Here is a 22,999-nt window from a genome sequence, read left to right as displayed (position 1 = left end):
TTTGCTCACTGCAATAGTCAACCCCCTGGGCCACTTATTATTGAGGTCCTTTCTTACTATCTCCTCCCGTTCCAGGTACTGTGCCATTTCCCCTGTTGTTTTCTTTCAACTTACTGCTCTCTCTCTCGTGCAACCCCGATCCTACATTAGCTGCACTCTTGCTTCTCTGTAACATTGGGTTGCTGACTCTACCCTCACTTTTCTGTATCCTCATGTATCCCCAGCCCCAATATCGGACTTCTCACCACCATGTGGGTGCTCTGACCCTGCATTCAGCTTCCCCACATCTTTATTTTTACCGTCCCTGGGGTTCATCACAGGGATATGGGAATCATAGAGTCATAGAGATGTACAGCATGGAAACAGACCCTTCGGTCCAACTTGTCCAGGCCAACCAGATATCCTAACCTAATCTAGTCCCATTTGCCAGCACTTGGCCAACATACCTTTAAATCCTTCCTATTCATATATCCATCTGGATGCCTTTTAAATGCTGTAATTATACCAGCCCCCACTGCTTCCTCTGACAGCTTATTTCATATGTGCACCACCGTCTACGTGAAAACATTATCCCTTAGTTCCCTTTTACATCTTTCCCCTCTGTAATTGAACTTATGCCCTCTGGTTCCGGAGTCCCCCACCCCAGGGAAAAGACCTTGTCTGTTTATCCTATCCATGTCTCTCATGATTTTATAAACTTCTATGAGTTCACCCCTCAGCTGCCAATGCTCCAGGGAAAACAGCCCCAGACTATTCAGCTTTGTCCCTATATCTCAAATCCTCCAACCCTGGAAACATTCTTGTAAATCATTTCTGAACTCTTTCAAGTTTCACAACATCCTTCCAATAGGAAGAAGACCAGAATTGCATGCAATATTCCAACAGTGGCCTAACCAATATCCTGTACAGCCACAACATGACCTCCCAACTCCTATACTCACTGCTCTGACCAATAAAGGAAAGCATACCAAACGCCATCTTCACTATCCTATCTACCTGTGACTCTACTTTCAAGGAACTATGAACCTGCACTCCAAGGTCTCTTTGTTCAGCAACACTTCCCAGGACCTTGCCTTTAAGTGTATATGTCCTGCTCTGATTTGCTTCCCAAAATGCAGCACCTCACATTTATCTAAATGTGGGTTAGGGTCCATCTTTGACTAAATTCCCATTCCAGCCCCTCCTAAGGCTAAGGCATATCAGAAAAGTGCGTTGCACCCCTCTGAAACTCCAGAAGATAAGTCTTCTCCCCTCTTGTGGCTGACTCTAGAATTTACGCACACCCTTAACTAACTGAGCTTCAGATTCTGCCAGGTTTTTGCCTCAATTTACAAACCGTTGGGTTTATGACCCCAGGATGGTCACCTATATCTTCATTCTTCCAGTTGTGTCTTGGCCATCATGTGGGGCAGCTGCCCTCTGAAATCAGGCTCAGACTGGGTTTTGGACAATACAAGGCTGGTGATTTTAATTTCGGAGTAACTTCGAGTTACGTCTTATCGAAGGACGCTACAATGTGAAATATTTATTACAGACACTTTGACCAGCGTATTACTCATAAAATATGTTTACCGAGGTGTTCTTACTGAATGAGACAAAAAAAAAGGAACTACAGTTTAAACTTCATTTTATTTAAACACCCGCAAGTTAAAGAAAACAACTCTGATGTAACAAATGAAGTCCGCTTTTCCCCAGACTAGGCTCACTGCCTGAAAACATTCAAACGACCTGTTCTGGTGAACTTGATTGGATTAATTAGATTAGATTCAGGAAACAGTCCAACCCTCCGGGGAGTAACCCACCCAGAACCGTTCCCTACCCTATATTTACCCCTGACTAATGCACCTAACACTGGCCAATTCACCTGATCTGTACATCTTTGGATTGCAGGAGGAAACTGGAACGCCCAGAAGAAACCCATGCAGACACAGGGAGAATGTACAAACTCCACACAGTCACCCAAGATGAGAATTGAAACCAGGACCCTGGCACTGTGAAGCAGTAGTGCTAGCCGCTGAGCCACCATGCTGATTTGATTTGCTGAGCACCGTCGGTGGGTGCACACATTGTCTTCTTGGTGCAAAGGCTAAGTCGTCACTGAGGGAACTGCGGTCGGCTCTCCCTTCTTCTATCCCCTTTCTCAGTGCTTCTGGAATGTTCTCTGGCTTCAGCCAATGGGGTTACAGGGCATGGGTCACAGAACCTTGCCCTTTTGCATTTCATTAGGCCTTGCTTGCAGGAACTGTTTTGCCAATTTTATATTGGGCCTAGATGCTTAGGCAGTTGGCTACTTTACCATAAAATATAACATGTTTAGTTCTGCAGTTCAGTCACACCAACACACAAAATCTAAACAGATGATTCACCTTTTGATTTATTTGAACGCTATCTGTGCTCCTCTCTCCTTTTTCTCTACTCCTTTCCTGAAGACTTTTAAAAAAGTTGTTCATGGGGTGTGGTTGGTTCTTACTATGCTGGTATTTACTGCCCATGTCTAATTGCCCTTTTGGAGATCATGTTGAGCTGCCTTCTTGAACTGCTGTGATCTTTGTGGTGTAGTTGTACCCTAAGTTCTGTGAGAAAAGAAATTTCTGGATTTTGACTTGGTGACAGTGAAAGAGCAATGATGTATTTTTAAGTCAGGATGCTATGTGGCTTTGAGAGGAACTTGCAGTTAATGGCATTCCCATGCATCTGCTGCCCTTCTCTTTCTGTAGAGGTGGTAGGTTTGGAAAATGCTGTTAAAGAGTCTTGGTGAGTTATTGCAGTGTACCTTGCAGAAGGTATCTGTTAACATCTCATAAAAGGAATGTATGCTGAAGGTGGTGGTTGGGTACCAATCTAATGGCATGCTTTATCCTGGCTAGTACTGAACATCTTGAGTGTTGTTAGAGTTACACTTATCCAGACAAGGGGAGAGATTGCGTCACACTCCTGACTTGTATCTTGTGGATTCTGAACTGGCTTTTGGCAAAGCTAATCACAGCCAATGATAGCTCTTTGATGCACAATCCAGTGGCCAATCTGGGTGTATGAATTTAAATAGAAAGGTAGGCTATAAAGTCAGGAGAGTATCTGACTCAGACAAAAAAAAATGACATTCTAACCAAAGAGTTACTCATGTGCAGTCTACATCACACTCAACTCTAGAATATCCTGATGCCTCTTCAATAAGCTGCAAACAGTCATCTTTAGTGTTTAATCTATTTATCTTCCACCATTATGACTTGAGAGAAATATAATTAAAGTTAATGATTGCTGCGCTTAGCAATAGTGAAACCAGTCAAGAATTAATCATCATTGTAAAATTACCTCATAGTTATGCAAGAGTGTGTGTAAATGCTCCCTTCATTCCTATAGCAGCTCACAAGTGGTGCCTTGAGGTACTGGTATGTGGCTAATCAGTACACACATAGTTACAATGAATTACATCATTTTTGAACATGTAAGATATTGCCTGTAGACTGGACACAGTACTTGGCTCAAGTTTTTAGCTCCAGAAAGGCGCTGTAAACATGATGTCTCATAGCGTTTCTCCGAAACAGATTTCTTCCTGTGGTCAGAGGATGAGACACAAAGGACATGATGATGGAAAAATAATAAAATCTTCCTCACGTGTGGCTCTGAAGGACCTCAGAGTGAGGAGAGAACAAAAAAACATACAACTACACAAGTTATTTAGTTCCTCAGCTTTGCTCTTCCCATCAATCATACACAGTTTATTCTGTAGGCAGTAATTCTATTTCATGAAACTCCATCAATAGTCTACCCAATATCAACGTTGTTGTAGAAGCTGTCCATACACTTGCTGTCCAAAGCAAAGCTTTTACCTACATATTACCTGGTCCTGAAATTCCTGAGAATTCAACTTGCCTCATTACACTATTAAACTTTGTTCTATTTCTTCTCTGTGAGCTTCTAGGGAAATGATGTGCATTACTTCAGGGTTGCAGTCTGAACTGCTGCTTGTGATGTCTTTTGGCATGGTAGGTAGTGTCCCTGCCTCTGAGCTGGAAGCTCCAAGTTTATATTCCACCTTAGGAACTTGATAGCTAAGGAAGATGCGTTCGTAATGTGGCCAAACAGTTTGAGCATCAACTTGCAAACCTTTCCAACGCATGTCAATGGTGAGGGTGGGAGAGGTTTCTGGTCAGTTGTGTGATGGGAAGAAATTGTAACTGTTATCATCACTAGTTGTGTCACTGGACTGTCATCTCCTATTGAAATTATATGTTGCAACTGGGAACCCCTGAATGAATGTAGACACACCATCACTGCCACCTCTTATTGTAGTCTATCCACTTCTTAGCTGGGATAAAGTATGTTCTTGCCATCCACTTAAAACTTCAAATCTTGGCCTCTCTTTGGATTAGTTCAATGCTGTTCAGCCTTTGCTTTAGATTTCACAATCATGTCTCCAGAGCCCCTGGGGGACTAAGGTTCCATTAATAAACAGGATGCCTTGTTCTGCATCCTGAGAGGGTGATTTCACCATTCATTGTTCACCAGATCTTGTGTTTGCTGTTTTTCTCCCATTGATCACAATAGCAGCTGCATTGAGCACTCACACCCAGCCTGGCTGTGTTCCTGTCCGGGACAGGATGCTGATTTCCTGGATCAGACCGCTCCATTGTTACCCATTGAAATAATCAGCAAAACTCTGTCTGGAAAGTTTATGGCGTCAAAGAGACCCTGCAAGTGCTGGATTCAAATGGAAAGTACTGAGTTCTGCTTGCTCTGCTTTTGTTTGGAGTTTCTCTGCAAGGGCTAGGAGTTAATGCCAAGGATTGATTTTCACCTGACCGTGGGCAATAACATAATAGACTGAAAATGGACTTTGTGAAGTTACTGTATTGTGAGAGGCTGTTGTGGACAAACCTTCTGCCTATTTCGGGCAGGAGGCCCCTTTAATATGTCCCAGAGGAGCCTGACTATCAATACAGAGCTGGATGGAACCTGATGCCTCTACACAACGTCCTGATGGTACAGCTGAAGAGGACTAAAAAAAACTCAGCTTTGTGTCATGGCTGTGGGGCTGGGGGTGGGGGTGGGGTGTGTGAATGGAAGTACTCAACCGGGTCCCATGAAACAAGTTGCCTCCCTGGGCTCCCCCTCCTCACGATTGCAACCCGTCACCAGGATTTTCCTGCCAGGTGAGAATCATAGAATTATAGAATCCCTACAGTGTGAAAACAGGCCCTTAGGCCCAACAGGTTCACACCAACTCTCTGAAGAGTAACCCACCCAGACCCATTCCTCTCAAAGAGTGTGGTGCTGGAAAAGCACAGCCGATCGGGCAGCATCCGAGAAGCAGGAGAATCAAAGTTTCAGGCACAAGCCTCAATTCCCCGATGTGTTTGTGTTGTACTCCACAACCACCTGATGAAGGAGCAGCACTCCAAAAGCTAGTGCTTTAAAATAAACCTGTTGGGCTATAACCTGGTGTTGTGTGATTTTTAACTTATTCCCCTGACTAAAGCACCTAACTTCACATCCCTGAACACTACGGGCAATTTAGCATGGCCAATTCATCTAACCCGCACATCTTTGGATTGTGAGAAGAAACTGGAGCAAACCCAAACAGACACAAGGAGAATATGCAAACTCCACACAGACAGTTGCCCAAGTTTGGAATCGAACCCAGTTCTCTGGTGCAGTGAGGCTGCAGTGCTAACCACAGAGCTACCGTGCTGAGAGGAGTTTACACAGGGCTCAACTCTGACAGGGTGCAGTAGGATGCGTAAATATGGTGGGCAGCTCACTGTTCTTCTTGGCTGTGGACCACCTGGACCTATGGAAGGCACTTGCTCTGTTTGGGTGCCTTGAGTCTTGAGACAACTGTTAGGCAATCTCCATCCTTGTCTGCTTCGAGTAAGACCTTCCCGAGACAATTTGAGTGTGAGGAGCAAACTTCATGCATTAAAGCACGGGATGTCACTCCCTATAATCCAATGTGTAGCAATGGATATCTCTCAGCAGCCTCCAAACAATTCCAGGACAAGTCCTTAGAACTCTCAATTTGACATTGTCTAATATGCAATTTCCAGATTAAACTTTATTGTTTGTTTGTTCTTGGACCTTCCTGAGGACAGTTTATAGATAGAATATTTACTGAAATTGCAAAGTCATCATTTCAAATGCTGGTTGACTAATTCTATCCCCATGTTTACTTTTTTTAGAGATGTAGTTGATTCTTAACAACCCTCTGAAATGTGTTATTAAATTACTCGGTTCAAGGGCAAATTAGAGATAGGCAGGAAATACTGGCCTGGCCAGTGATGCCCACTTTCCATGAACTCAGAATAATACTAATTACATGACGCACTAAAGTTATACATTAATCTATCATGGTCAAAGTCCTTTCAGCCAACACCTTCATTCATACAGGCATTCCCTATGGATGATAAGTAGCTTTGGAACATTGTGGGATCTATTTTTATCGGCATCTCATTATTTTCTTGTTATCCTTAGAAATCCTAGCATTCTGGTATTGTTGAGCTGAATGATCAACTTTTAACTCACCAATGTGGCCAGCGTGTGCACAATGTGTAATTTTATTGGTTAGGCCACTTGGAATATTGCGTGCAATTCTGGTCTCCTTCCTACTGGAAAGATGTTGTGAAACTTGAAAGGGTTCTGAAAAGATTTACAAGGATGTTGCCAAGGTTGGAGGATCTGAGCTATAGGGAGAGGCTGAACAGGCTGGGGCTGTTTTCCCTGGAGGTCGGAGGTTGAGGGGTGATCTTATAGCGGTTTACAAAATTATGAGGGGTATGGATCGGATAAATAGACAAAGTCTTTTCCCTGGGATCAGGGAGTACAGAACTAGAGAGTATAGGCTTAGGGTGAGAGGGGAAAGATATAAAAGAGACCTAAGGGGCAACTTTTTCATGCAGAGGATGGTGCATGTATGGAATGAGCTGCCAGAAGATGTGGTGGAGGCTGGTACAATTGCAACATTTAAGAGGCATTTGGATGGGTATATGAATAGGAAGGGTTTGGAGGGATATAGGCTGGGTACTGGCAGGTGGGACTAGATTGGGTTGGGATATCTGGTCAGCGTGGACAGGTTGAACCGAATGGTCTGTTTTCATGCTGTACATCTCTATGACTCTATGACTTGTTTCCTGTCTTTGTTAAAAAAAACTGTGTTAATATTTCCAGAGACTCTTCTAAATTTTAAAAAGAAATGAATTTCCCAAACTATTAACAGAAATAATGTGGTGGTCAAGATTTTGTTTTTTAAGACTTTTACTGTAACAATCAAACCAAAACCAGCATCGATCAGATATTAGTTAACAAGCAACTATTATGACCAACTAAAGAAAAGAAGTTTTACTCTGCACTAACAAATATAACCAAAACATGTCTTATAAAATGCATTTATCAAAATCCACATTTCTTGCTGAAATGCAGAATTACAGGAACGGCTCTCTGATTAGATTCGATTAGGCTCCCTTCTTTGGCCCAACAGGTCCACACCGACCCTCCGAAGAGAAACCCACCCAGGTTCGCTTCTCTTATTATGATTCTTCCAAAGTCGCTTGACAATTAATCCACTCAGCCAGACTTTTCCCAGATGTGATTATTACCAATAAGACCATCTCAAAGGGATGTCTGTTCCTTAAATCATGAAGCCCTCTGTCTATTTGGTTTCCTTCCTTTTGAACAGAAACCAAATCTCAAATATGCCTAATGCAAAACAATTCACTTTATTTTCCCATTGCAGTGGCTCCTTTGCTTCTACATCTCAAACAGCAGCTGTCCCTTTCTCTGCGATACTGTGAAAAGGTATAAAAATGACCAGGTTTTTAAAATCATGATGGTTACAAATAGGGTTAGTGGTAATTGTCTGTTCCATAGGATAGGGAATTTCAAGACTAGTGGGCACATTAGTAAGGTGAGTGGAGAGATATTTCAAAAAGACATGAGGGGCAAATATTTTACACGGTGGGTGGTTTGTGTATGGAATGAACTTTTTGAGGAAGTGGTGGATGTGGGTACAATTACAATGTTTAAAAGACACTTGGATAAGTATAAGAATAGGGAAGGTTTGGAGGGATATAGGCCAGGACCAGGCAGGTGGGGCTAGTTATGTTTGAGATTATGGTCGGCATGGACAGGTGAGACTGGCGAGGAGTCTGTTTCCATGCTGTATGACACTCTGACTCTTTTGTAACCAGATCACATAGGCAGGTCTCGAGAGAATACATATATTTGGAATTCTCTGTTTTACTTTACATTAAATGTATATTTAAAAGCATCGCTTGTATTACTTGCCTTGGCTAAAAACTCTATGGTCCATATGTCATGATCTACCTGTACTGCTCCCAAAACAAAACTTTTCATTGTATTTAGATACATGTGACAGCAACATTAAATCAAATAAACCAGATCAGTCTTGTAAAGTTCAGTATTCCAAACATGATGTTTTCTTTTCAATGCAAGTATTGCACTGTTTAATATCATCCATCAGTCTCCTAATGGTCTCGTTAGAAACAGAGAGAAACTGTTCAGGCTTATCCTCTTGCACAGATCAGAACAGACGCATTGTTAAAGGTTTGGGTTAACGTTAAGGTTTTTAAATTATGGAAGCAGCCTTAGAAAAATTTTCCAGCCTTAGTTCACCTGTATTAGTCATCATCACTAATGGGCATAGGGTTTATTGAAGGAGCAGATTACTGCAGATGTTGGAAAGGACCTCATCCTACCATACCACCTCAAACCATTTGATCTTACAGTTTATCATTTAGCTAGTGTTAAACATCATGAGACAGATAATAAAAATAACATTGTGCAGAAAGTTGTAGATTGCCATATTCAGAAGAAATTACAGGCTTGAAAGGCTTGCCATTTTTTCTTAATATTAGTCTTGTGAATATATTATTATGACTGAGATTGGTGAAGTGCATTCTCTTTCTGTATTTCCACTACTCCACCAGGGATATTCAAACGTGTGTATACACACACCTACAAATGTTTACCCAATAACTTTTATGGCCAATTATATATTTTATCTACATTACTTTCAGGATACAAAGAAAAGATATATCAGCCAGGTGTCTTTAATAAACAATTTTTAAAATAATAAGAACAAGATTTACTGAACAACGGTGATTAAAGCACAGTTTGAAATATGAAAGTATAAACATTAACTCTTCCAAGTACCCTATCACACACATATATATACATTAAAAAACCAGTCAAAGGAAAACAAGTTCTTTGCAGAGCTCTATTTTATAAAATATGTTTTTATTAAATAATTGTTAATTCTTGAAGAAAGAAGGATAGGTTATGACATTTTCTGGATGACCTTTTGTCTAATGTCGTAATATACATTGATAAGTCACTAGACTCAGGCAGTTGCCATAGAGATCTTTTCTGAAGCAGGTCATTCAGGGGGTGTTGAGAGCAAGCCTTCCAGAAGCTTCTCAGGAGAACAGCCACATCGATTTTTCAGCTCTCCTACTGGACAGTTAGAGACCTTTGTTAATAAATGATGGGGGAAGATGAGTTGGGTTGATTTTTCTCAGGGCAGTCTACAACCTCAGATGACTTTCCCAGAAACAATACACGAGTAACTCAAATCCAAAACACCTGTCAGTCATAAACACAGATATATGACCTTTCCACAAAGTAATCCTAAATGACAAAGTTGTTAGACTGGGTGTGTTGCAGATGGTGAGGTAAAAATCTCTTGACCTCATCAGCACTAACAGCCTGTTGTAAATGCATCTACCCAAGACAGTATCTGTAAGAGTGGCACCGCACAGTCCTTCTGAAGATGAAATCTGGTCTTCACATTGAGGATACCCGCCATTATGCTTGGTGTTGTGACCAACATGCTGAATGGGACAGACTTTGAACAGGTTTGTCAACTCAAAACTGAGCATCCATCAGACACTGTGGGCTATTGGCAGCAGCAGAATTGCATGCAACCACAATCTGTAACCTCACGACCCAGTGCATCCCATACTTTACCATTGCCATCAAGCAAGAGGATCAACCCTACTTCAATGAAGAGTGCAGGAGGGTGTGGTGTGTCTTTCTGACCTTTAATAGAGTCCATCTTTAAATCCTCCATGTGTATACAATATTATTACTCTGCCTGGCTATTATTTTGCTATGGGCTTTTGAGCTTACACACAAATATCAACTGGTTGCTACATAACAGCACCAAGATAAACCTAAAAATGAACCCGTTGAAGCTACAATACAGGACTTGTTGTGTGCCAAGTGACATAAGCAACATTCAACAAACAGCTAAAGTTTCCTACAATGAAAGGATCAGATCTAGGCTCTACCGTGTTACCTCATCCAGTTACGAATGGAGACTGACAAGTAAAGAACTCATTGGAGGAGACACCACAAATATGCCGATGCTCAATAACAGATTTGTAGAACACATCAGTGTAAAGGACAAAGTTGAAGAATTTGCATCCATCTTCAGCCAGACCTGAACATCTCTGGGATACCTGCACCAATCAATCCCACCGCTCCATGGCCAAACATTCCAACTCCCCCTCCCACTCTGCTGAGGACATGTAGGTCCTAGGCCTCCTTCACTGCCGTTCCCTCACCACCGACGTCTGGAGGAAGAACGCCTCATCTTCCACCTCGGAACACTTCAACCCCAGGGCATCAATGTGGACTTCACCAGTTTCCTCATTTCCCCTCCCCCCACCTTACCCCAGTTCCAACCTCCCAGCTCAGCACCATCCTCATGACCTGTCCTACCTGCCAATCTTCCTTCCCAGCTATTTGCTCCACCCTCCTCTCTGACCTATCACCTTCATCCCCACCTCCATCCACCTATTGCACCCTGAACTACCTTCTCCCCAGCCCAATCCCCCTCCCAGTTATCTCTCTACCCTGGAGGCTCCCATCCTCATTCCTGATGAAGGGCTCCTGCCCGAAACATCGATTTTCCTGCTCCTCAGATGCTGCCTGACCTGCTGTGTGTTTCCAGCACCACTCTAATCTTGACTCTGATCTCCAGCATCTGCAGCCCTCACTTTCACCCTACTGTATTGATGACCTTACTCCTGAGGTCAACAGCACCACAGATTCCAGACATCAGCCAATTTGATTGACTCTACATGATATCAAAAAGTGGATGGACATACTGGTTACTGCAAAAGCTCTGGGCTGTGACAGCATTTTGACAATATTATTGAAGACTTCTGATCTTGAACTTGCCCCACCAGGAGCTAAGTGGTTGCAGCACTGAAATCGACTTGCAAAGTGAAAAGTTGCCCAGGTACATCCTGATCACATTAAACAGGACAAATCCAACTTGGCCAATTACCATCCAGTCAATGTACGCTCAATCATTATGAAAATCATTGAAGCTGTTGATGAGAGTGCTATCACTTACTCCCTGATGCTCAGCTTGGTCTCCTCTCTGTTCAACAAGGTGGCACACCACCATCTTATAACGCTGGCTTAGCCGATGATGCCCACATCCAATGTATGAATAACAAAGAACAATACGTTTGGAACCCATTTCCCAGTAAGAGGCAGAAATTGGAAAAGGTGGGGGAGAAGCATCAAAATACTACAATAAAATGGCTGCAGCCATGTAGAAAGAGAGGGAGAATCAGCTTCTCTTTCTCTAATCTCCATCAGTTATGGGAGGCAGTGTCACGCATGACCAGCTAATCAAAACAAATCAAACTTGAATGAAGCAAATTAAAACTTGAATTCATTCAAATAAATTCCTCACCTTTATCACTGCCCTGAGAATTATAGTCAGACAGAAACAACAAAAAGAACCAGGATAACTGCTCATGATTTGGGAATAAGTTGGAGATTGATATTCCAATAACATGTTCCCATCATGGAACAACAGCCACTGGGAATGAGTATCGGGAGAATACACATCTGCAGCCCAAGGTACTACAACCTGCTGATGTTTGCTCACTTTAGGTATATTACAATTGGGACATTGAAACATATAATTCTCCAATAAGATAAGAATCAGTGTAATGGTTCTCGATCATAGCTGAGGACTGTCTCTGTGGTGCTTCTGTTGGTAAATGCCACATGGTCCTGGGACAGACACTCAATGACATACAGAGCATGGAAAAAACCCCGTCAGGGTTCTTGTTCCTAATCCTTGAGATGAAAAGTGCCTCTTTTTCGATATCCTGGGTGGGACCCCCCCCCCCACCTCCTGAAGTTAGGAAATGGAAGATAGGACTAATTCATCACCCAAACTTCATCCCGAGGGAGTGGGTGGTGTGAAACAGTTCCTCTGGAATTTTAACAGAAAAATCTCTTTAATTGGAATGGAGACTGGTCTCTGTCCAGGTAAGGCCAGGAGGTGCTCTCTTGAAGCTGGAAGGGTATCCACCTTGAGAGAAGCAGCATGTTGCAGTGCAGGGGAAGTCACTAACCTCTCACAAACCTCTCACAAACCTCACACAAATGCATCAGGTCCCAGGAGTCAGGCAGTTGTTGGAGGGTGTGGATTCGTTGGCATTTCTCCTCATGCCCAGACAGACAGGGAAGGTCTATAGGTCCTGCTGAAGCACTTCCCTCTTCCCCAACTCACCACTGCTTCCCCCCCTCCCCCCCAACATCCAATCCAGCAGTTAAACTGCCTCGTGGGGGCAACTCGTCCTGATCGCCCTGAAAGAACGGGCATGGGATCCCATCGCTGTTCATTGGTATTCACCTCCATTACCCACCTCGATGGGATTGGCAAGCCAAGCCCCATGAGAGGATAATTGTGGTCCTCCTCCTAATTCATTTTTCAGGCTCGAGACAAAGTGCAACACTTGAATGAAATACCAAAGGACAGCAGGTAACTTCGGTATTCCATCTGGCTGTCAGGAAAAGAGAGGATAAGGACAGTGGGAAATAGAAATAAAGGACAACCAATTCGCTGCAGTCAGTAAATGATTCAAGCAGTGTTGCATGGTGACCACCAGGTGGCATCCAACTCCAAGATGTCACCTCGCTGAGTTTTCCACATGGTCAAACCGGATTGAATTTGAGATGAAGTTACTCTGCTCCCTCTGTGAAGTCTCCACCAATGGGAGCACAACTGAGACTATTGGGTCTGGAGGTCAGTGCCCTGCTTCACTGCTGTCCGAAAGTCCTGGCAATTGTACCAGGAATCCAGGAAGCTAATTATTGTGCCTAATTCTGGGCTGGGAGTGCAGGCGGGCAATTTCAGGTGTTCTTCTGTTTTACTTTAAGGTTATAAATGTATGGACAATCCGATTCCAACCTGAGGACCTGTCCAGTATCTGGCTTTTCATTGTCACTGCAGGAACATTTAATCGAATCAGACAAAACGTCAGGGTGCAGAAATCGATGAAGAGCCTTGTGTTTCTAAAAACAATTCTCCTGCTGGGGTTTCGGTTCTATAAGTGAGCAGTAACTACAAGCTCCTCACCTTTACTATGGCTGCCACCAACGATGGTGATTATGTGGGACCATAAACAACTCTGGCCCAGTCCTCGCCTGGCATCCATAGAGCCCGGATTGTTCTCGATTTACACCTTTCTCATCCAGTGCTCCTGACGGCAACCTCTAAAGTGCCTGCCTTGGTTCTGTGGTAAGACTCACAGTCCCTGAGATGGTTCACTCAGGTCTCACTCCATGGATTTGTGTCCAGAATCTAGACTGAGCCTTCAGGGGAGTGTTGCACTGTTGGAGGCGATGCTTTCCAAAGAGCTGTTCAACAGCTTCTGCTAAACATGACCTGCAATGTCAAATGCTCTCATGTGAATTGTAAATGCAGCCTGGAAATGGAAAATAGGCATGACCAAAACCACACTGGGGCCTTCTGTAGAACAGATTGAAGTTATCATAGGGATAGTCAGCATGGCTTCTTGCTGGTTAGGTCTTGTCTCGCAGATTTGATTGAATGTTTTGAGGAAGTGACGAAGGTGATTGATGAGGATAAGGCTGTGGATATTGTCTCCATGGCCTTTTTTAAAGCTTTTGTTGAAGTCCCTCATGAAGTTTTAGTCACATGGGATCAACACTGAGTTGTAAGTTAGATACAAAACTGGCTTGGTCATAAAAGAAAGAGGGTAGTTGTGGGGGTTTGTTTTTCTGACTGGAGGATTGTAAACAGTAGTGTTCCACAAGGATCGATGCTGGGATCTCTGTTGTTTGTAATATATAATAAATTATTTGGATGAAAATGTAAGTGGCCGTGATAGCAAGTTTTCAGAAGTCACAATAATTGGTGGAGTTGTGAATAGTGAGGAGGGTTGTCAAAGAGTGCAGAAGATTAATAGATCTGTCAGAAACTTGGGCAGAGAAATAGTAGGTGGAGTTTAAGTTGGACAAGTGTGAGGTGATGCATTTTGGGAAATGCAAGAGGGAGGTATACAGTATATGGCAGGCCCTTAGGAGCAATGACATAGAGAGGGTGCAAGCCCCTGTTTCCCTGGAAGTGGCAACACAGATGGATAAGGTAACAAAGAAGGCATACTTGTCTTCATCGACCAGGGCATTGAATATAAAAGTTGGCAAGTCATGTGGCAACTGCATAACATTTTAGTTTGGCCACATTTGGAGCATTGTGAGCAGTTCTGGGCACCACACTATGGAAAGCATGTGGAGGCTTTGGAGAGGGTGCAAAAGAGGCTTACCAGGATGTTGCCGAGATTAGAGTTCACTTGCTAACAGGTGAGGTTGGATAATTTTGGATTGTTTTCGCGGGAGTGTTGGAGACTGAGGGGTGACCCAATATAAGTATATAAAATAGTCAGAGGCATGGATAGACTGGTCAGAGTCTTTCTCCCAGGTTGAAAATATCAAATTCTAGGGGGCATCGGGTTAAGGTGAGAACGGAAAAGTTTTAAGGAGATGTTCAAGGCAAGTTTTTCTACTCAGAAAGTGGAACACGCTGCCAGGGAATGTGGTAGAAACAGTTTTGATAGCAATGTTTCAAAGAGACTTAGACTGACATGTGAGCAGGCAGGGAATAGAGGAATATGAACCATGTGCAGGCAGGTGGGATTGGATTGGAATGGCAACATAGTCAGTACAGACATGGTGGGCCAAAGGGCCTGCTCCTGTGTTGTACTGTTCTGTGTTCTACATTATAGGCCCCATCCATCTTCTCAGGTGTAACTAAAAGGAAATCACAAACACATTGTGAAAATAAGATGTATCCCTAATTCAAATGTCAGAGTATCTGGTATGAACCCCATTGCTATTATTGGATATTGTACAGGCTAAACACACAGCTTGGAATTCTTTATGCCACCCACTCCACCACTGGCAGCTGTGCCTACAATTACCAGGGGCCTGACTGTCTGACCTAAAGTCAGCTTATGGATCTCTCCAGCACATTGCATAATGCTTCTCTGAAGAGTCTTTCTACGTTTTGCTACACTAAAGATGCTATATAATTGCAAGATGTTGTTGTGTCCATTGTCTGACCCAGGCACACCATATTTCACATTATTTCATGCAGGCAGATCATGTTTAATTTAAAATATGGTGATACCCCATGAAGTCATGGATGATGTAGTTATTTACACAACCCTGTAGTCACAGGACAAGATCAAGCATACCTTTCCCATCCTTCATTGTTGAAGGGGTGGCAGAGAGCAGTAATTACAGAAAGAAAAGACCTCCCTTTTCTTTTATCCCTGAACAACAGGATCCCATCCCCTCGAATAATGCACCTGCCTCAGGTTGCAAAGAGATGATTCCCAAGTTAAATGAAGGGTGACCTAAACAAATTATAGAAATTGATTGGCCACTTTGACTGATGATGCAGCTGCTGAAGGAGCTAACCCAGTGACTGACCGTGATAATAAGCTGATGTTCATGGCTGTTGTGATTGATTGTTCAGTGAGGGAGAGGCTTGTTTCCCAATTCATTGATGGCTCGTCAAACTCATTACAAGCTCACTATTACCAAGCCCTAATCATTAAAGCTGGACTTAAATAAGTTGCTTTCATTTTTTATGAGGACTCTTCAGAGAAGCATTATACAATTTGCTGGAGTGATCCATAAGCTGACTTTAGGTCAGACAGTCAGACCCCTGGTAATTGTAGGCACAGCTGCCAGTGGTGGAGCAGGTGGCATAAAGCATTCCAATTGGAATGTGGGAGACTAGTATGCAGAAGGTTATTTGTGGCTTTAAAACACCTACAAAACAGAAGGGTGGAGACTTAAGAATGAGTGTGAACATGGATATCAGGTTAAACCCTGTTCAGCCAAAAGATGCTAGTATTTGGAATAAGTCACCAGCAGGGCTGATTTAGAACTCAGTGCAAATAGATTCAAAGATGGTGGGGAAAGTAAACTTCTATTTGTAATACCTCTAATTCTTGTCCAAGGCCATATTGTTAGGCATATATATTTATATATGTATGTCTATTTCTAATGGAAAGGTCTGGAATATATAGAACTGTCTGGATTGAAAATATTTTTTGCCATGTGATTTCTTGGAAATGAAGTTAATACTTCAAGGTGTGATGTGGTTTACTGCTGTTCACAGAAAGCCAAGTGACTTTGGAGAAAAGACAAGCAAAGCTTTGAGGGAGATAAAATATTGAGTTTATGGCCCTTAATTGTCAGAAATCTTGGTTTTGAAATGACATCTGTGCTGATGGTTGCTAAACAACATTTTATAGACCTGAGCTTTATTTTCATAAAGCTAGAAGGATATTTAAAAAAATCTTCTGGAACTGCGTCTCTGTCTCTCTATCTGTTCATGTCTCTGTCCCTGTCTCTCTCTCTGCCTGCCTCTGTGTGTGTGTGTGTGTGTGTGTGTGTGTGTGTGTGTCTCTCCCTATCTGTCTTTCTCTCTTCCTGTGTGTCCCTCTCTATGGGAATCTGACTTAAAAGTTCTGAATATCAGCACTTCTGACCACCTTTTTAGACCCTGAATATCTGACTGTGAAACAAAGCTTGCATCCAGCTTGATTTCAATCTAAAATGAATATCGTTCATCAGTCTATGGCTCTCACAATTTGATTTCTTTGACAGCAAACCCGTCCATGTGTTCCTGCGGTTGCGGGCAGTGATGGTAGACCCTCTGACAGGCACATACACATCGATGGGTCCCACTACTGGGAACATGCCTCTGCTTTGGAACCATGCCAGGTCACTGACAAAGTATCTGTGCTTTTTCCAGCCCATCTGGTAAAAGTCTGCCTAAAATTCTTGATCAGGTTACTGGGTTGATCTCTTGATCCAAACTCTGTTTGAATTCCTTTACTTTCCTTGTTAGTCTGGGCTACAGTGTGGGGACTATGCTGTTCAAGATCCCCATTGGCCTTTACTATGATTAAGATCATGGTGTATCACTGTTCCTTATTTCTTTAGCTGGCCTTCCTCTGCTGCTTATGACTGAATTTCACAGGACCATGGGATTTAAGTGTTTACTGACAAAGACTGTCATTTCTTTTTACCCAGCTCTGACCATCCCTGAAATGAATGGTCTTGTGCCATTTCAAGGTAGACCGGCAGGAGGCTGGAAGAACACAGCAAGCCAGGCAGCAATAGGAGGTGGAGAAGTCAGCGTTTTTGGGTGTAACTCTTCTTGTGTTCTACCGGTCTCCTGCTTGTCTAACTTGGATTCCAGCATCTGTAGTTTTTGTCTCTTGTGCCATTCCAGACAGCAGGTAAGATTCAACCACACCACCATTATGGGTTTGGAATCCTATGCAGACCTGACTAGATATCAATGGTTTTTATAGTGTCCTTTAGGGAAGAAAGTCAGCCAATCAGGTCCACCAAATGTCAGCGATGGCTCTACAGTTGTTATTACGAAGGCTAGATTTTCTTGATTGGATTGAAATTCTATCGGTTGCTGTCTCCAGACTCGCAGTTTTCTTTAGGCAGTCCCTTGAGATCAAAGGTGATGTTCTTCCTAAAATAAAATCACCAGAAGAACTATGTAAATCAGAAACAAAAACGGAAGTTTTTGGAAAAGCTCTGCAGGTCTGGCAGCACCTGTGGAGGGAAATCAAAGTTAACATTTTGGATTCGGTGACCCAAGGAGTTCTGAGAAGGGGTCACTGGACCTCAAACGTTAACTCTGACTTCTCTTCACAGATGCTTCCCGACCTATTTGTGTTAATGATGCTCTTCCCCCTCCAGTGTTGTTTCTTGAGGTGACTATAACATTCAATGCTGGATCCAAAAGGTGATGTTTGAAGTGGTGGCTGGGTGCGATGCATACTCCTACTGCAGTTTCTGCCTGGGCCTTGCCAGAGAGACTTGAAATGGGTGGCACCTTCAGTAATGCTTCTTCTGCAGTTTGAGCAGTCTGGAGTAAGTGATTGCCAAAGGTCAGTGAAGGTATTGTAGTTTAAGGGGAGCTTTGAGGTCATCCTTGATGGATTTCCTCTGTCTTCCTTGTAATCACTTGTTACGATGAAGCTTAGAGTAGACAGCTTCTTTGGGAAGTCTTGTCAGCCATGTGGACACTCTGACCCATCCAGTGTAGCTGATTGATGATAACCAGTGCCTTGATGTGAGCCTGAGGGAAGGTACTGATGTCAGAGTCTGGATCCTACCAGTGGATTTTCAGGATTATTTGGAAACTCCAGTGGTGATGTTTGTGGGTTATTGATTCTGTAATATTGCTGCTATGTGTCTGTCAACCTCATGTGGTTCCTCAATGATATGTATACAATCTTGTCTGTCTGTTTCCCTGCATATATGTAGATGGTTTTCAAGTCTTCCCCTCTTCACAACTCTCTCAGGTAGAGAGTTCGGTGCTCCTCTCTACTCAAATTGTGTGAATGGAACCGAATGATCCACTGTTTGGATGTCAAAAAAATTTGATTCAGTTTCTAGCAAAGGCACCATTCTAGGCAGAACAACAATACATCCCCATATCCCTTTCCTTCAAAGTGTTATAGCATGTAGTTTGTTAAGTGAAATATATATTTTCACCTTCAACCTGATTCCCGCTCTGATTCTGGGCAGTATAGGGGCTATAGTGACCTCATACTCAAACTACCAGCTGTTTCTGTTCCTGCTCGCTGTGATCCCTGTTGGCAAGTGGACCTTAACAATCAGACTTCACTCTAATCTCATGAAATCCTCGTCAAACACTTGTGTGGTGAGCATGGTGCTGACCTTTTCTCTGGGCAGTCATCATTCCTTGAGTCAAATCCCAGCTGGATTCAGCCACCTGAGGAGGGGAGATGGGCAGGACAGCAATATATAACTTGGCCTTTCATGCCACAGTGTACCACTTGTGCTCCTGTGTCCCAGTTGTCTAAAGTGCATTGTGAAAGCAAATATGTAATATCTAGCAAATGTATTCTACGCACTTGTTACAACGAGGTTGTTATTGTCAAATGCTTTGCTGCAATTCACAAAGTTGTCAGCAGGTGGCAGTCAATCACTATACATGGGCAGACAATGCAAATTCAATGCAAGGATAAGTGCCATGATTTCCCAGAAACAAACCAGGAGAAAATGGTACAACTGTTTCTTCTGCTTCAGCTGCTGCCTGACCCTGCTAAGTATTTCCAGCAAATGTTGTTTTTGGTTCAGAGTTTCAGCATTTGCAATATTCTCACCCTTTCAAAATCATTCCACTATCGCTGACTGATGTTGATCTCTGTTATGTTTATTACAAATAATATTACTTACAGAAGAACGCAATGGAGGGAAGATAATGAATACAGAACAGTAACCTCTGGAAACATTCCACTATCACCAGGAATTAACTCAAAATATTCTGTTCACAAGTTGAAGTGAGATTTTTCAGAATGAACACTGCAATTTCTTCCCTCAACAACAGCATCTGACCCAAGTACAAGTTTGATGTGAGAGCTGTTGGTGTTGATATTACCGAAGCCTTTGATTCTGGAGATGTATTCAAAACACAATGCAACAGTCATAACATGTATTTTTTTTTAAAAAGTGGAACAAAGAGCAGCTGTGGTGCCCTTGTAAAGATGTGATGTTGAAGATCCTGCATTGGTTTCATGACTGAGAAGGAATCTGCTCCTCTCGCCTGAGCTGATTTCCAACCTGCTCACTCTTAACATCCAAACCAGCAGCTCACTATTACCCTCAACGTTCAGGCAGCGATAACAAGGCCAGCATTGGTTGTTCAATGTCCACATTCTGTGAATGATTTAAAAGCAAGCTGACCCTACTGGGACTTATTTCACCCTGTGTGCTTTCTGGCAACACAAGTTAAACTGCCCATGTTAGACGGAGCTAATCTATCCCATAACCACATGGCTGCTTGAAGGCCCATTTCAAACCTAAAGGTGTTCAGCGACATTGTTGAAATTGATTACAATCCATTGATATTGAGGCTCCCAAGTTAGCTCTTGGGGAATACTGACAAGAGTTGAGTGTGGTGCTGGAAAAGCACAGCCAGTCAGGCAGCATCCGAGGAGCAGGAGAAATCGATGTTTGTTTCAGGCAAAAGTCCTTCATCAGCATATTCCAGATGAAGGGCTTTTGCCTGAAACATCAACTCTCCTGCTCCTCAGATGCTGCCTGACTGGCTGTGCTTTTCCAGCACCACACTCTGATCTCCAGTACTCACTTTTGCCTAGAATATTGACAAGGGTCTGTTCGTGTTCTATGACACTACGACCACAAATATACAGCAGGTGGGTTTATTAATTTGACACAATGTTAACCCTAGCGAAACTGAGGACTGCAGATGCTGGAGATCAGAGTCTAGATTAGAGTGGTGCTGGAAAAGCACAGCAGGTCAGGCAGCATCCGAGGAGCAGGAAAGTCGACGTTTGCTTTTCCAGCACCACTCTAATCTTGGCAATGTTAACCCTGAGCAGCTATTACACATCTAACTGTGAACCTCTTGAGCTGCGTTGATTTTTTTTTTTCCTGATCAGAACTGACTCTAAGAGGATGTAGACAGACAGGAGGCTGGAAGAACACAGCAAGGCAGGCAGCGTCAGGAGGTGAAGTTGACGTTTTGAGTGTAACCCATCAGGCCTGGGGGGTGGGTGTTGGGGGAACTGCAGATAAAGGGGGTGGCAGGGGCAGGGTGGTGAGGTGGCATTAGGTGAAGATGTGTAGAGGTTACAACTTGGTTGGTCAATGGGAGGAATGAATCCGTTGGTGGTGGGGAGGGGCTAAGAATGGAGTCGGAGGAATGGGAAGGGAAGGTATTTGAAATTGGAGAACTCCATGTTGTATCATCCAGGCTGTCGGTGGAAGATGAGGTGTTGTTCCTCCAATTTGCAGCTTGGTTTATTGTGGAAATGGAGGAGGCCAAAGATGGGCATGGCGGAAAGGGAATGGGAAGGGGAACTGTAATGGGTGGTGTCTCCATCCAGGATAGGGTGTGGAGGCTGCTGTCATGGGCTGAGCCCAGACCTCAGGAAGCTATGGATTGGATGGGACATAAAGCTCAGTGATTGGATTGGCTTATCAAGGCCACCAGCTGAGTAGATGGTAGGAGTCTCTTCCCCATGGAAGACCTGTTTTAAGACAGAGGTGAGGAGCAAGGGTTTAGGGGAGATCTGACAAAACATTTTCCCAGCGGGTGCTAGAAATATCGAACGTGCTGCCTAAGAGCATGGTAGTGACAAGTGTTGTCACAACATTTAAGCATCTGGGTGAGCATTTAAAATGCCAGGACATAGTAGGCTATGGACCAAGTAAATGAGATTAGTATTGTTTGGTGATTGGTTGATATAGACATGGTGGGCCGAAGGGCCTAACTCTGTACTGTATGGCTCTATGACTAAGTATAGGTATGTTCTAATGGGGTTTGTAGACAACATATACACTGTTTCAGGTGAAAGATTCCCTAAAGACTTAACATTAAGAACATTTCTCATTTCCTCTTTTTCCTCCTCTGAGTAGACAATCCTCTTATAACCTTCATCTCCCTGTTATCCAGGAACCCAAGGGTGACTGCTGACAGTACACCATCACAAGTGCTACTCTCCGATCCCTTCCAGAGATCACCATTGACTCTCTGCCCGTAGAAGACTTCATTTGTAAACAGCTCCTCTGATTGCTCAGCACTGTCATAATAGCAGAGCCAGTAGAAAATAATAAAGCAACTAGCCAGAGAGTTGTACATGATCCCTTCAAACAGTGATGCTGGGCCTAGTCCTTCCAATGGTGCTCACCTCACCGTGTGAGGCTAGACAGTGAGGTCCAGAACAGAATACACATTTGTACATAAACGGTGTCAAGCTTCTTGAGTGTGGTTGGAGTCAACCAGGGGTGCTTTCTATCACAGTTTTGATCTTTTTTTTTTTTGCTCATTCACAGGATGAGGGCAACACTGGCTAGGCAGCATTTATTGCCCATCTGTAATTGCCCAGTGGACATTTAAGAGTCAACCATGTTGCTATGGGTCTGGAGTCACATATAGGCCAGACCAGGTAAGGAAGGCAGTTTCCTTCCCTAAAAGACATTAGTGAATCCGATGGATTTTTCCTGACAATCAACAATGGATTCAGTATCATTATTAGACTCTTAATTCCAGATTTTTATTGAATTCAAATTCCACCATCTGCCATGGTGGGATTTGAACCCAAGTTCCCAGAACATTACCCTGGGTTTCTGGATTAACAGTCCAGTGATTATTACCAATAGGCCATTGCCTGTCTGAGTTGTGCCTTGCACATGATGGCCAGGCTTTGGGGAGTCAGGATGTGAGTTGCTGGCTGCAGGAATCTTCTCCTGTGACCTTATAGCTTTAATAATTATATAAGTCTATTCAGTTTCTCGTCAATGGTAACCTTGAGGATGTTGATAGTGAAGGATTCAGTAATGGGAATGCCATTGCATGTCAAGGGGCTATGGGTAGATTTTCTGTTATTGGAGATGGTCATTGGGTGGTACCTACGTGGCATGAATGTTACTTGCCACTTGTTAGCACAAGCCTCGATATTATCCAGATCTAGCTGTATTTAAACATAGTCATACAGCACGGAAATTGGCCCTTCAGTCCAACTCATCCATACTGATCGGTTTTCTCAAACTAGACTAGTCCCTTCAGCTTGCGGATGGCCCATATCCTTCTAAACCTTTCCTAATCATGTCCCTG

This window comes from Chiloscyllium punctatum, chromosome 24, assembly GCF_047496795.1.
Source record: "Chiloscyllium punctatum isolate Juve2018m chromosome 24, sChiPun1.3, whole genome shotgun sequence".
Classification (NCBI taxonomy): domain Eukaryota; kingdom Metazoa; phylum Chordata; class Chondrichthyes; order Orectolobiformes; family Hemiscylliidae; genus Chiloscyllium; species Chiloscyllium punctatum.
The sequence above is the reverse complement of the archived record's forward strand: the minus strand, read 5'-3'. Positions refer to the sequence as shown.